Source organism: Dermacentor andersoni, chromosome 7 (genome assembly GCF_023375885.2).
Source record: "Dermacentor andersoni chromosome 7, qqDerAnde1_hic_scaffold, whole genome shotgun sequence".
Lineage (NCBI taxonomy): Eukaryota > Metazoa > Arthropoda > Arachnida > Ixodida > Ixodidae > Dermacentor > Dermacentor andersoni.
Window position 1 is genome coordinate 79,060,115 of NC_092820.1, and position 16,505 is coordinate 79,076,619.

The 16,505-nt window shown below is 48.6% G+C and overlaps 1 protein-coding gene and 1 long non-coding RNA gene across 2 annotated transcripts in view; one reads left to right on the forward strand and one right to left on the reverse strand.

The window, feature by feature from the left end:
- LOC126534804 (uncharacterized) overlaps positions 1–7,337 on the reverse strand; it is a 34,347-nt gene extending 27,010 nt beyond the window's left edge. Inside the window, exon 1 of the mRNA XM_055072761.2 lies at positions 6,601–7,337. The gene's annotated coding sequence lies outside the window, so the exon portion shown is untranslated. The remainder of the gene's footprint in view (positions 1–6,600) is intronic.
- Positions 7,338–11,582: 4,245 nt separating this feature from the next.
- Positions 11,583–13,143, forward strand: LOC129385471 (uncharacterized). Its single transcript, XR_008612989.2, has 2 exons — positions 11,583–12,007; positions 12,904–13,143. It is a non-coding gene; the product is annotated as an uncharacterized lncRNA (long non-coding RNA).
- Positions 13,144–16,505: the final 3,362 nt, after the last annotated feature.

Here is a 16,505-nt window from a genome sequence, read left to right on the forward strand (position 1 = left end):
CGGGAGGTACAGCTCGCCAGCTCGGACCCGGGGGTGCAGAGGACACTCCTCCAGCAAGTCCAGCGGGAGGCCAAGGACAGTGGAGCCCTGGACTAAGGGAGCCGCCCATTGACCCCTTCTCCCTCATTCCCTTTCTTAATAAAGCTTTACTACAACTCGGCAATGGAGACGAAAGAGCAATCGCTGTCGCATGCCCCGCCGTCTTTGTGGTCGCTTATCCGTCGACTCGTCTCCGCTGCTAAGAAGACATCGATTGCGTTCTCCGTAATCAACGACGCTTGGCACTGGAAAAAAACATGGCTGAAAAAAAAAACAATAAAAGCTAAGGCCATAGTCCTTCCATTTTTCATGGAAGAACTCTGCTAAGGAGCAACTGCGGTCGAAAGAAGTTTAGATTGCTGGCGAGGCGAAACTCGGTTCCGACGCGGTTACTACAAAGGATTTCGCTTTAAAGATTGCAGACCTTCGGGCAACAGGCCGCGTGCGTGGTCGACGCAATCGGAGGAGGATAAGGGAAGCGAGCGCGCATCAAAAGCACGCCGGAGGGGTCTTCGAGCGCAAGTAATCGGCGCGAGGGACCAGATGTGACGCTCCGGTCCACTTGTCCAGGAGGTGGTGTTCGGGAACGCACAAAAGCGGCTATGCGCGTGGAGATGGGAGGATGAAATCGCGAGAATCGTTCGACACGGCTGTTAAGGACGGGTCGCCGAGCACTCGACTATTATTTCTAACCCTATCGCGGCAAGGCGGCGACAATTGTTCCCGCTTTTCGGGCGGTTCTTCAAAGAAAGGAAAACGGGAACCCTCTGCAGGAAGCTGCGACCTCTCGCAAGCTCCTCTTGTTAGCGCATCCCCTGTCGCACGTATACCAGTGCATTCCAGTGGCTTAAGACTGGTCTTTCCTCCCTTGTGGACACGACTGAGTGTGCACCTGTTAAACACGTGGGTTATTCAGACTCCCTATCTGGTTTGCTTTCCTTCGGGGATTTTTTTCTTTCTTTAATGCCACTGTTTTGTACACGTGTGCGTTCGTACAGTTTGCATTCACGTTTTTGTTCTTTCCCTCGCTTCCCCCCTATTTTAACGGAGCAACGTTTGCAAATTGAACTCTGTGTGCTTGCAATCGTACTCTCGATGAAGGGCGAACCCCGGCCGAAACGTCTATAAAGTCCCGTTTTTTTGTTTCTACGTTCTCCTATTTTTTTAACTGATGCTATGCTTCACCGATTTGTGCGCGCGTGCGTGCGTGTGCGTTAAGTAAGGGAAATATGCGCGGCGTTAAAGTAGTGAAGTCACATGCTCACACGATAATATCTTCTCGAAGTCGGAGCCACCGAAGTCTGAGCACAAAATCTGTTCTAGAACAGCAGACGCCATACAATCGTGTTGTGTCAATACATCATTCGCCAAAATGTCCGGCCGGTATAGCTTGCGAATGAGAAGCTTTGCAATTTCGACGTCACGAAAAAATAAAGGCAGCGCTTCAAGGTGCCACGATACACGTGAAAGCGCAATCACAGAGACAGCTTCACTGCGTGTCGTCCTTCGTCGCGGAGCGCCCGGTGATTTTCCTGTAGCCATGAGCCAGCTATGATAGACCCACACGAGTCGGTCCTGCAAAAAGAGATCGCGTTTCCGCCCTTCCAAGAAGACGAGTTACGCTTTATCGAGTTTCTCACACTCGTCAAACACGCGTTATATACTCAGGCATCCGCCCACTGTGACGATAGAGCTATCTGGCGCTGCATTTCGAAGCCAGATGGCCGGCCGTGACTGAACCTTGCGCTGCATTATATCTCATACCAGCTTATCTGCGGATGATCACAGACGACCGACTTGGGCCGCGTGCATGCCATCGGAATTAGCTGCCTTTCTACAATGTAACGAGGAGAATTATCTTTGAGAAACGCAGCCATGCTAATGCCATCTCACAATGACTCGTTATCGGTTTCCATTCGTTCGTGAAGTCAAGCAAGCAGATGCAGGGCTTCCAAAGTTTGATTTGACAGCGAAGCTGCCTGTGGCTAGGATCCGGGACATTATGGCGTCCGCGTGGAAAACTCTGCCAGAAAAGCAAGAGTGAGAGAGCCAGCAGCAAATGCATATCCCAGCTCGCGTCAGAGCTCGGTTTAACGGCCACATGTCTTCAATATAATTCTCGGTCGCAGCTGCGTCTCTGCGAATGTATGACGTAGTGTGCTGCTGAGAAGGCGACCAGGGGAGATGTTTCCCCCTTTTATTAGAATGCCGCGCTAGCGCGTTTGATTTATGCGTTTCCGCGGGCACAATTTTTCTGATTAACAAAAAATTCGTAGCAAATTAAATTTCGCTATTATGATATCGATAATAATGAAATCTTGAAGACAACCGTATTCGAAAACTAGATCTCGTTTGAATCTTTTGAAGCGCTTCTGCTCCGAGATATCTGAAATGTGTGACTCAGTACCCCCACAGTTGGCCTTTCAGGGGCGGTATTGGCATATATACATGCACGCAACGTGGCACAGGTGATTACGAAAAAAGAAAAGGGGGGGGGGGGGGGGAGGAGTCAGTGTTGCTTCATAAGCCAAGAGCTAGGAGCGCCGCTAGAGATGTAAAATTTCAAGAAATTTTACACCTCTTACTGCCTGAGATCCAGCGGCTCAACCGCACGATTTGTCCTCCACCCCCGAAAAAAAAAAGAAAAAAAGACTCAGCTCTGGAGAGGCAGTAGCTCTCAAACTCATAAAAACAAACATTCCCAAACCTACACCGATACAGCAAAATGTACCCACTAACTATAGCGGCATCTGCCCCTGGTGCGGCGACACACGTCCTACACTCTTCAACATCTCGTGTTCCACGTCCACATAAAGAGGCGGAGAAAGAGAGAGAGAGAGAGAGAGAGACTAAAGAGAAAGGCAGTGAGGTTAACCACAGTTAAAACCTCCGGTTTGCTACCTTGCACTAGGAAAAGGGAAAGTAAAGACGGAAAGAAGAGTGGGAGCACAAAGAAAGGCGTGAAAAAAAATAATAAAGACTTGTATAGCACGTCATTTGAGCCATGCATGGAAGGTACAGCTGTCCGACAGTACCCTGGGCGGGCCAAGAAGCGCTCGTCGAGCAGCCATGGTCTGTGGAGTCCTGGAATGAGGACACCAACCACTCGACCTCAAAAGCAACGACCCTCGATGAATTTAAAATTTATTTGTTATATATGTTTCATTATTTATTTAATGTAACTATAGTTACATGCGTGACCGATGGGTGGTATCGAAGCTGTCTTCCAGCTCTGCAGCCAAATGCTCCGACCATTAGGCTACGATCGCGCTTGATTTAATGACCCGTGTGCTTGTCTCGTTCAAAAGTGGCTCCCTGAAACTCTGACACGTGCGCCACGTGCCAGTTCCTCGGATTCTTTCTTCGTTACAGCTAGCGCTGTGGTAGAGTGCACTGCATCCGGGACGGGCCCACATTTTTAGGCCAGACGGTAATGCCCTGAAAGTGGATGAAGCCTGCCTACAACGCTATCGCAAGAAAAATAAAAATAAAAAAAAAATGGAAAAGGGGTCTTTGTCGCATGCGCAGGAAATGAACGGCCAGAATTTTAGTGCTTGATAAGCCTATAGACTGGCTGCGGTTTTATCACACTCGGTCGCCGGAACACGACGCGGGGATGTCCAACAGCACGACTATATAAGCAACAACTCAAAAAATCCGTATGACGAACAGTTTTGCGAATATATAAGAGGCACTGGACACTAAAAAAGTTTACATGCTTCGGGGCTTATCTTTTGCCCAAGCAATAGTCGTCATCTGCCTTGCTGGCGGATCCTCTCCTGAAAACTCGGCGCTCGCTACTTTCCGGTCGAGAATGCTGCGTCACGTTGATAACGCGCAAGCCGTTCGTGATTAGGAAGTACCGGGCTCGCAGCGCTGCAGAAAGGAAATGCAGGCAAGACAGATGACAATTATCGTTTGGGGACAAAATACAACTCAACTGGTGTAAATTTTTTTTTAGAGTGAGCTCCTTAGATGTGCCAAGAGCGTGCGAAAAAGCATATCCATTCGTGCGGCTGTGCGACCATATATGTGCACGTTCCTATAATGCGGCACATTCAATTCGTGCCGCGCCTAATTTGAGAGTCCCAAATAGCAGCACTCCAGATGTGCCGCTCAACAGATGGCGTCGAAAACAAGGCGTCGATGACGCGTTTCCGGCGCCTCCGCAATCACTTCCGGCGCGCGCGCGCGGTTAGCAAGAAAAGCGCGGCTGTTTGACATAAGCTTCACTATTACGCAGAGATCGCCGTCGCTGAGCCGTGCATTTGGACACCACCTATTCGGGTAACCGCCTAGCGCAACGTTGTCATAAACGGAGTGTGTGGAGATAAATATCGAGTCAACGTCGATTACAATTGCTCCTTCTAGGACATTTCTCGGTCCTAGAAGCACATATAGGAACATGTATAGAAAGAGAAAATAGGAGAATACACTTCTACGCTTGTAAACCTGTCCGATTTCAAATGAAGTGCAATCTCTGTATCAGGACTATACTAGCGATCTATACACGCCCCCGCAGCAAAGAAATCCCACATTCTTACGGCACGAGGAGGCCTATACAGTGTATAAGCCGGTAAAGCCGCAGAACGACTGTTGATATGACGCCGCCGTGTCATATCAACGCGAGGCCGCCGCAAGGTCACGGATTTCGACAACGGCAATTTTTTGTGCACTTAACCCTTGCAGCGCAAGGGACGTGTACCGGCGCGCTTCCGCACTTCAGTGACAACCGAGTTCTCTATGTATGCCATTCCTTTTATCAGATGTAAATGTGAGGACCACACCGAAAGTGACATTTGCCATTACCTGCTTCAAATTTTTTTACATTTTCGCGCAACCAAGAACATAAACAGTCGTGTTCGTTTTACAATATCTTAGAAGCAAAAAAAAAAAAAAAAAAGAAAGGAAATAACGCTCGGAGTTCGGTTGTGCTGTTACTTTTCTTGTTTGTAACGCAGCTTCTCGGCGTGTTATAGTACCCCAGAACGTCAGGCACAGTGACGTCAGTGAAAACTATGTATACTTTAGTTGATTTACAGCATACCTGAGGACGCTGTCTAACGCGCTTATCGTCCCTATATTGGCCTCGGAATGCCCCCCACGTTTCTTGATTGCCCCCGATGTGTCGCGAAAGGTAAGATTGCTTCGTCGCGAAGAATCCTTATTAAATTCGCCGAGTCGGGCCGACAAACTTGAGAGACGCCGTGCAGTCGGTGCTCGCGCGCTATAAGAAAACCGAATATGCCTAAGCACATCTTACGAGTTGTGAATTCGAAAGCACACTCATGTCAAATTGAACGCCGCTGAGTGGTTCTTTGAGTAATGAAATCCTCGCGGGCAAGCGATCGAGCGCGCTGAGACGCATGGGGAATTAGGTTTGACCCATAGAGTTTCTCACTACATCACCTAGAGGGAAATCTGGCGCTGCTGCGCTGTGGTATGCATGGGAATGCCGGTATATTATGACTTCGGATTGGCATCGTTCTCGGAGAGACAGGACACCTTGAAGACGCGCTTGGCAAGTACCGTTCCGTCTGTCACAATGATTCATTTTGTACTAAAACAGCACGTGAAAAGCTGTTCTAGCTTAATTATTACGCGAAAACATGTTTTGTTTAACTATGAGAACTTGTTATTGCGTGTACGACAAATTTTACGTAAAAAGTATCAGCGAGCAGCTAAATTTGGAGGACGGACGACAAGGTTCGCCCTCGCTTTGAAACAGTTGGTCGTCTGTTCTTGCTTTTCTTCGCTTGGTCATGCATTGTAGGTGAGTAAAGATGTAATATGCGTGAATGGAAACATTTTATGAAGATTTTACTTTGAGGACGCGTTATTTGTGTAGCCATATCCACGTTTTAGACGAAGCCTCTGACAACACTAGCCAACACGAGCCTCGCAGACACATATACCGTCATTCCCATGACGGCACGGTGCCCCCTTAATAAACTCGCATAGACGGTGGCGCCAGATTTCCCTCTAGGTGTTGTAGTGAGGAACTCTATGGTTTGACCTTACCGAGGCGCAGTTGGAACGCAGGCGAGAGCTTGGGTGGACAAGGAACGCGCCGATAGCACAAGCAACTACAGAACAGCGTCTGCACGCGGCGTCGCGTTGCCGTATCTGCTCCGTCGAGGGGCGCTGGTGACGCGGCGTCGCGGCGACGCCCTCTCCCCTCACGCAACATTTGGTGCACTATACTGCGGCAGCTGGTGTTCCGATTGGCCCGCTCTGCTCCGTCGAGGCGCGCGCTCGCGACGTGGCGTTGCAGCCGTTTCGCTGCTGCGGACGCCGCCGGATTTTTCGCTCAACGGGTCGTTTGATGCTTCTGCATCAAACGGATGCACGGACGTACAAAGAGAAAAATGGTCACGTACCCGCGGCGCGCAACCCGGCGCAGCGTCGTCGCTTTCGGCGAAGCTGCTCGTGGGTTCGCCGAATAAGTTGTTCCGCGGGACATTTGCGTCGGCAGCGAATGACGGAACCGCCGACATTGCCGGATCGACTACGGAACGTTCCACGCTATATGCGCAGGATGCGAACGAAGCCGCTACTCACTCTCTCCAGCTGCGATCCCGTTCGTCGTGGGCCTCTCGACTTCGGGCAGCGGCGGCACCGGACGGTGCGGTCCAGAAACGCAGTTCGGCGCCGTCCCGGTAGTGGCGTACGACAGCGCGCAGCAGAGTGACAGAACTTGAACGGGGCAACAGTAACCGTTGCTGCCGAACAGTGTCATGACTGCAGTCCTTCCCCGGTGTACCGGTGGAAAGGTGGTGGCCGGGCATCTAAAGTTATGATGTCGGCTTCTAGTGAGGGCGGCGACGGTACACTGCTGGCCGGACAAAGACGAGGATGGTTGCCGAGGGTGCATGCAGTCGTGCACTGGACAGTTCGTGGCTGGGGCGCCGCGCTTGACACGAGGGCGGCGAGCAAAACGGTTCCGGATTTCCCGCTCGTCGGTGTCACGATCGACGCGCATGCGCATGCGTGGGAAAGAGACAAAAATCTGAAGAACGAGGCACAAAAAAAAAAAAAAAAAAAACAATTGCGCGAGAACCATCGACGACGATCGCCAATCAATATGGGAATTGCTCGAGTGAAGGAATTGAATTCTGTGGTTTAATGTGCGAGAACCACGATTTGACTACGAGGCACTAGGAATGAGTGAATGAAGGAAGGAAGGAAAGTACGAACGAACGGGAACGTTTTCCTTGTCGATTCCGACCACCGCCCAACCGCGAGAACGACCGAGAGAAGGCAAAGAAAGTCAGCCGCTTTAAAATCTGCCGAACGGTCCCGTAGCTCTCCCTCTTCGTTGAAAACTCACTGTTTCACTGTTCAGTGTAATTTTTCTATTCTAACCGTCATACTTTCTTTTGATTTTGCAATATTATTGTCGCTACTGCGGTGTTTATTGCTGCTGCAGTAACAACAACCAAGTACGATGTTGTCCGAAACAGTTGTTGTGCTAGAACTGTTCGCAGGAGAATATTTCAGCCAATTGTATAGTATCGGACATATCCTTAGAGAAGGCGGTCGGCCAGTGACAAACAGCGCTTACAAGCTAAAAATTCGGGCGCGTGCAAGTCACCTATACGACGACTTTCCAAGTGTGCCAGTAGCATTCTTTTGAATCGAAAAATGAAGTTGGTAACATTTGACAGGTTTTCTTTCTTTTTACTGACAGGTGCCATGTTAGGGGTTAGGAAAAGAGCCACTCCGCACATTAGGCCCACATCTTTTCGAATGCATGCACTATTCGCGGCAAAAGGAGGCATTGTTGCCTCCTTTTGCAGCGCCTCGCAGACATCCTGTATCACCTGTGTATGACCAAATAAACTGAATTGAATTGAATCTTGGGGATCGCCCCCCCCCCCAAAAAAAATGGTTATATAGGTACCCGAAAAGAAAATTGGCCTGACAATGCGAAAAATTCAATTAGTATTAACAGCTATACGCGGAAGTGTTGAACAGGTATAATGTTATGCTTAAGATTGCGTGGTCGGGTCGCCTTCGCTAATAATACTGACCCTTTTTACGGAGCAGTTTGTTCTAGAGAAACAAGATGGCGCTGTCGGTGGTGCGCCGCACGTGGCCTCAGCGACAGCGCACGAATACGAAACTATTACCGCTTCCGCCTCGCTTCTGTGCGATCAGCTGTCGGAAATGCGACTGCATTTTCGCTAACGCACTCTGCTCCAATCACGCTGGATTGAATCGTGTGGATTGAAGACGTGTGCAGCAGTAGGCTGCGAAAATAGTGACTGACGTATTAAGGAATGGAATGAATCTGTGTGGCCAAGTTTGCGGACCGTTGCTGCAATTGTCCGCACGAGTTACCGACACTTCGAGATGTACGGCTTTCATCGAGGATGCAGAAATTGGCTCATCCGCCAACGTTGTATCGCTAACCTCCAAAGAAAGTGCTTCAGCCCCGGAACGTCGGCAAGAGTGAGTACCGCTGGTTAAACAATGACAAAGGGAGTAGTGCCGCTTCATGTCATAGTACGTTATGCGCACAGTATCTACACACATCTACCATCAACTAGCACGGAACCTTACGTCCACTCTATCGCCAACGCGGCAATGAGTGAATGGGCGCGCACTTGAATATATGCGCACCACATATGCGCAAGAAATAAAGGAATACGCCGATAGTGCACGAATGGTCGAAGCTGAATGTTTCGTGACGGTCCACAAGAATAAGTAAGCTACTAGCGATGATACATCTATGCTACAATATATTAAATGCGCAAACTAGCTACATTTCAAGCCTTGCAATAGCATTTATATAGTGATAGCAGCTATACAGGGTGTCTCGGCTAACGTTAACCAAGCTCTTTAAAAAATAAGTTATATAGTATACGAGGACGCAAACAAAGATGCTCTGTCAGCAGTGACGTGGCACACCAGGAGTATTTTTTTTTTCGTAATAGAAGGATCGCTAATTAGATGAGATTAGGCGACAATCTTTTTAAATACTAAACTGGGGACGCGAATTTCGATATAGAACTAATAAGCGCGTTTTGAAGCACCCGATTTAGTTGTTTCGAGTGTGATGTGTCTCGCGTAACTATTTTTCCCGCATTATAAGAAAGAGAAAAAAAACGCACTAAAAATGAAAAGGGCTGCATGATTACGTGTCCGCGCACCGCGAAGCCAGCGGTACGTCTCAGGCATTACTCGGAAAAATAAACTATATATACCGCACCGTTTGGTATACAAAGAAAAAATAATTACGATGATGATACATGGGTTTTATTGGCGCAAGGGCCAGGTATGACCAAAGAGCGCCAATGCATAAAGTGGTCCGAGCAGAACCGACATCGATTGGGTCACTCGCAATGTACGAACGATGAAGCGTCTCGCTCTGTCCCCTCTCCAGTACGATTGAGGCGCAACGCCCGTAATGTCGAAGGAGTGCAGCTTGCTGATCAAGCTGGCGTAAGGCCCCTTTACGCCAACTTCCCTTTCCCATCCCCTAGTGCAGGGTAGCGAACCGGAGGTTTTACCTCTGGTTAACCTCCATGCTTTTCTCTCATTTGCATCTCTCTCTCTCTACAATGCCAGCTTTACGCTGGCATTGCGCGATGGCTAATAGCCGCCAGTGATCGAGCCCGCTGTTTCTGCCGCCCAGCGACAGTTTCCTCGCGTGCTGTGTCCAACCTGCTTGGTTTGTGTCGCCGCCAGCACGTCGCTCCAGCGTTTTCTTAGAACAGCCGTCTGAGGTGTTCTAAGAACACGTTAGATCGTGCTATATCGCTTAAGGCGAAACTGCCCAATTATTTGTTTCGTCTTCTTTCTTTTTTTGGTAAGAAGATAGAACGAAGGGAAAGCGAGACCTGTGGTGACTATCGGACCAAATTTTCCGACGTTTCTCCCGCTTTTTCTTTCTTTTCGCATCGCGCTTTCCGTCTCCCAGTCCTACGGACACGCATATACACGCAAGCACCACGCAGCCTGCAGAGCCAGGCGTTCGCGTGGGCGTCAGACGCAGACGTCGCATATACGGTCCCCCCTCGCAACCGCTTTCCGGCGGCAGATCGAAAACGCCTTGTTTGCGAAGCGTCATTCAAGTGGACGGGCGATGGGGGTATAGTGGAGGCCGGGTGCCCAAAGGGTTGCACAGCGCCAGCAGCAGTCTGGCGGGATGTCAGCGGGGGGGGGGGGGGGGGGGTTGGAAGAAGTACGCGACTGCTGCCGGGTGGGAGCGGGGGTACCCCTTACAAAAATCGGTTTGACCTTTCAGTCACTCATGAGTCACCTATCAGTCACCCCTGTCACCTATCTGTAGACTCGACCTTTCTGTAGACTAAGTCCGCAGAATGTCTGCAGACACCGTGCGGACTGCAAGTAGACTTGTCTGTAATATGCGTGCCCAGTGAGTGTGTGTGTAAATATGTATATGTATCTATATATACATACATATTCTGAACCATGACATATATTATAATTACGGTTGAATAGTTTTGACCTTTCAGTCACCCATGAGTCACCCACCAGTCACCTCCACGTAGACCTAGTCTGCAGAATGTCTGCAGACACCGTGCAGACTGCAAGTAGACTTGTCTGTAATATGCGTGCCCAGTGAGTGTGTGTGTAAATATGTATATGTATCTATATATACATACATATTCTGAACCATGACATTTTATAATTACGGTTGAATAGTTTTGACCTTTCAGTCACCCATGAGTCACCCACCAGTCACCTCCACGTAGACCTAGTCTGCAGAATGTCTGCAGACACCGTGCGGACTGCAAGTAGACTTGTCTGTAATATGCGTGCCCAGCGAGTGTGTGTGTGTGTGTAGATGTATATCTATATATAAACGCATATATATACATATTCTGAACCATGACACATTTTATAATTACGGTTCAATAGGTCTGACCTTTCAGTCACCCATGAGTCACCCACCAGTCACCTCCATGTAGAGCTAATCTACAGATTGTCTGCATATTGTCTGCAGACACTGTGTGCACGGCAAGTAGGTAGACTTGTATGTAATATGCATGCCATATATATATATATATATATATATATATATATATATATATATATATATATATATATTCTACATGACACATTTTATAAGAGTTAAATCGGCTTCACCTTTCAGCCACCCACGAATCACACACGCACACAAGCACACAAACACACACAAACACGTGTGCGCATCCTGAACCATGACACATTTTATCATTGCGCTCTGTTTTGCCATTTTAACATTTTGAAAACTTGGTCACTGATTGCTACAAGAACAGTCTGATAATGGCAGTTATGTAAATCAATTATTTAATACTAATTGAAATAAGGTAATTGTTACATAACGTACATTAAATGCAGCAGTTATACCATGGCTCGAACGCAGCCTGAATTTAAGGACATATCTACCGCGCGACGCCGACACCATCCATCCGACCACCGACTGCGTGGTTGCTTTCGGCGCCGGCCCCCAGGAGGCGCTGGCCGCGACCACCGGTAAAATTACGGGTGAGATTATTTTCCCCTCTTCACCTGGTCACCGACATGTCACAGCGTGCACGCGTGCACGCCATGTGCACGCCGCATTGACGGCGACCGATGAGGTAGTGTACATGCCGTGCCGAGAGGAATTGTGGCGATTTTTGTGTGTATTAATGATCCAAAACCCCTGTGACTGCATAACGTAGCTCTCAGTGTATTTCGTGTGGTGTGCCGATGCCAATTATCGTAGTTATGACCCGGTCGCGCTTTCTTTGTTACCGGCTCATGAAAAGCCGATGGTACTCTCGCTGCGCTCGCATTCCATCACAGCGCGCGGAAGAATTTTTTGAAAGTTGTGCTATCACGTGCTGTAGTTCGTCTGCAATTCTACGCTGTTGACGCCGGAGGCACCGGGCACAGACTGTCCTTCCTGCGGTACCTGTGCGATGCGGCAGCAGCTGTCACGGAGACTCGTTTACCGAGCACGCCTAGAAAGGTAAGTCCGGCGCGTACGCGCATTCTTGTGGTGCATGAAGTGTGCATTTCTGTACGGATAACAAGATGATTAGTAACGTGACAAAAATGATCGTGCTTTTCGAATGTTCGTTCTTGTCGCAGGGCGCATTTAGCGAACAGTTTGATGAAAATTGCCCTAAAACGTGATGTTGCCAAAATCTATCGATTATTTGCTTTCTGCTGTGAAGTTTCCTTGCGCCGGGGACAGTTTGATTTGAATAGGCGCAAACATTCAAGCAGGGAAAGTTACTATTTCTGTACGTAATTTTTCAGCGAGAAATCGCATAGCCATTTCTAGAGGTACGTCGATTTGTCGTCTTCACAGCTAACGGCTGCGCGAGATGGCACCCGATTGCTGTGTACGACGCATGGCCAGATTTTAGCTTGTATGCAAGTTCTTTTATTTATATAGTGTCTTCAGACAGCCTGTATTTCTTGCGTTGGGTGTCATGTGTTTTCGTGTATTTGTAAATGGCTCCGAGATTTCAACAACAGTATCTATCTTTAATGGAAAAAATTGTTTTCTCACCTGAAAAAGAGGGAGTCTGTTCTTTTTCAATGCATTGTCCTTTGGGGCAGGGCTTTGTTGCACCGCATAAATAAATTAGGTTTTCGAACGCTTATCATGTGTTAACGAGTTTTCTGCTTGTGCAATTCGCATTTGACTTGGTACAGACGTGCGTTTGTGTGAAGTTTTTTATAGTAGATTCATGTTTGCTCCAGTTCCATTTACATATTAACTGCCTGTAATGTAATAATCGGGTATTTGTGCAACCATGCAGCTTCATGTAGCTGTTTGTACGAGACGTTTCACAATGTCACAAGTTTACAGTTTCAGCAGGGCTTACAGCAAACTGAACATTTCTTCTTGTTTAGGGATGTCAGGATTTTGTGAGCCAGAGGAATCTACACCACTTGGGAGCCTGCGGCACTTCTGCAGGCTGAACAGCGCGTCAAAGCATCTGATTTGCATGCTGCGACAAGGTGTGTGCAAGACGGTCACTGCCACACACATGAGATGTCGGTACTCACTACTTCATTCCTTGGAAGCGATATTGTTGGTCCCAGCCAAGCAGCCCGGAAGAAATCGGAGACAAATAAAATGTGCAAAGAATACTATTGCGTCTGTTATTTTATTGCATGCATGCATGCCTGTTCCCCATAGTGGGGCTACAGAAATTCTCTCTAATGTCTGCCTAAATGCTGTAATCCTGTGACCACAATCTCGACAGACTTTCTGCAGAAATGCTGTATCCTGCAGCTACACAGATTGAGCAGACTTTCTGCAGAAAGGGTGTACGAATTGGGCGCTGGGAGGTGACAGGGGGTGACAGAAAGTCTGTCACCTGTCTTCAGATATTCTGCATCCCGGGTGACTGGGGGTATGCAGAATTTCTGCAGAAAGGGTGTACCAATTGGGCGCTGGGAGGTGACAGGGGGTGACAGAAAGTCTGTCACCTGTCTTCAGATATTCTGCATCCCGGGTGACTCGGGGTATGCAGAATTTCTGCAGCAAGTCTGCAATGATTTTTGTAAGGGACTCTATACGCTTTGTTTCGCTAAAAATGTGCAGTACAGCGGAAGCTGGCGAGCTTGCTTTCGCCATTCAGAAGGAAGCTCGCGTAATGGTGCAACGCGGTATTCCTACGCGCGTTCGACAAGCTTTCGTCTGCTAGGCGATCATCTGTTGTCAAGATGGATGAAGCAGACGGCACTCGTACAGAAACAGCCACGGCAGCCCAAAAGTGCGCTCATTTGCAGGGATAACCTAACAGTATGTATTTCATTTAACGTATAGTAGGCGTGAAACCACGGTTAGGCTTTCTGTGTGGCTTAAACATTGCTGAAGAAGCCCATCAGTGCCCCAGCCCGAGGCTGCAGTGGTTCGATTACACATGGTTATAACGTGCCCGTGAACTTATTGCACCACTGAGAATTTTATAGACCACAATATAAAACAAGAAAGAAGAAGATAACAGAGAGAGAAACATCACCCCCATCCACCCCTGACTTCAAGGCGGAGAAGAAGAACAGCGAGATGATCTTCTTCGTTCTATATCTTTTTTAACAGCCGAAAGACTCGACTTTCCAAGGTGTTTGGGTCAGCGCGCTTTAACTCTTCGATACGCGCAATTTATAGTTGAACAAGCGTTGGCAAAGCTTACATGTATACTTTCTGCACACTCGTCGTCTGCAGTCGAGACCGTCACACTGACTCGCTAAAATTTATGGGCGAAAAACAAAACAACAAATACCAAGAGACCAGATCTAAGCGTATGCGAACACAGGGCACCAAGTGCAAAGCACGAATGTTCGTGTATATATGCTTCAGCACGATCTTTCCGTGATTTTTCTCGCACAAATTTAAGTATGTTTAATCAAACTAGCCCGTTCTCGAATCTGCCTCAGTCTAGTGGACGTCACACGCAGCGAAACACAAGCCCGAAGTCAGTTCGTCTGCTTCCAAACGCTGTTGCCGACAGCCAGCGCGCCAGAAGGCCACCGTCGAAAAATTCGGCGCCATGCTTTCCTCCACACGCCACTTGGCCACTGCCTCACAGACCCGGCTCGTATAGCGTTCCACAACACTGCACGTCTTTATATCGAGCCAGTGCGCGCGAGCCCGGGGCGTCAACGCGTGCGCCTGACCCCCTTCTTCGAGACTGATGGACCTGTCTGTCTGACGTGCAACCCTTCCATCCCCTTTCTTTCCCTCTTCCTTCCCTACGGTCGCGCCGGACCAAATATAGGGAGAAGGCTCAGGGTGCCGGGGAATCCAGAAAATGGGTGTAGGGGAAGCTCACGAGAGAGTGAGTGATCCACTGGGTGGTGCAGTAGTACATAGAATGCGCCATGCCGACGCTTCGAGCTGGAAAGGCGGCGAACCATGTCTTCACGGTTCAAGGCCGGGGTCTCACTCCGGTCGTGGGGGCGTAACCCTTCTTGTCGTCGGGCGATGCAGTCGTTGTTCCATGTAGACAGACGCTCGGCGCGTGTATAAGGCGCCGTCCCTGAAACTGCGCATTTCCTGCAGCTCTTGCGTGCCCCCTCCCGACTGACCCAACGGCCCGAGGCTTCGATGTCGTCGGGGAGAGGGGGAGTTGCGAGCCCACAGAAACAGAAAGCTGGCTGACTTGGAGAGTCTGCCTATATAAGAATGTCTCGTTGTTGACCTGAGACCTCTTCGTTGATTAGTTCCCAATACTGGTGGGCGCGATCGGGCAGCTATAGTTTGTGTATCACACTCTTTTATACATATCGCTTATATACGCTTACGCGTTCTCAAAAATGACTTTGGAATGTGACAGTTCATTGACAATAAAATTGTTGGGAAAGGATAGATGAAAGTATATATATATATGGGTGAGTGTGCCTTCGATGCACGGACAGCTGTTGTCGCATATATATATATATATATGCGACAACAGCTGTCCGTGCATCGAAGGCACACTCACCCGCACGGCGCTGCAAAGCACGGGGTCGCGGGTGCGAATCCCGGTCGCGGCAGCCGCATTCAGAAGGGGGCGCAATGCAAAAGCGCTGGGGACTTGGATTTAGGTTCACGTTAAATAGACGCCGAGTTGTGAAAATTAATCCAGACTCCTGTACATTAATAGTGTGCCTCACAAGGAGTTCTTGGTTTTGGCACATAAAATCCCATAATTTAATTTTTGTTAAAGCACACTCAGGAGGATTATAAACTACAGCTCTAGTGTCAAATTATGCTTGTACAACTTACCGCGATATTTTAGGCGAGATATAGGCCAGGAAAGAACCAAAGTCAAGCGACAGCTGGCGACCTCGAGCTCAAGTTTTCGCAACAGCCCGTCGTGACGTCATGAATTTTGACAGCGTCGATACAGCTTGGTCGGGTTATATGCTTATATTGGGTATAAAAAAGGAACTACATTTAGTCCTAAGTGAACCAATTAAGAGTCAGGCTGTCAAACTTCAATAAGACAAGACCGCGCAGTTTTCTCTCTCTTTTTTCCCGGGCGTGTGTGCTGGCACATCATCATCATCGTCGTCGTCGTCATCATCATCATCAGCCTGGTTACGCCCACTGCAGGGCAAAGGCCTCTCCCATACTTCTCCAACTAGCCCGGTCATGTACTAATTGTGGCCATGTTGTCCCTGCAAATGTCTTAACGTCATCCGCCCACCTAACTTTCTGCCGCCCCCTGCTACGCTTCCCTTCCCTTGGAATCCAGTCCGTAACCCATAATGACCATCGGTTATCTTCCCTCCTCATTACATGTACGGCACATGCCCATTTCTTTTTCTTGATTTCAACTAAGATGTCATTTACCCGCGTTTGTTCCCTCACCCAATCTGCTCTTTTCTTATCCCTTAATGTCACACCCATCATCCTTCTTTCCATAGCTCGTTGCGTTGTCCTCAATTTCACCAAGACCATTCAAAAATCAATACCAAGCAACTATAGCCCTACTAACCACTCCGACGCACACACCCACACA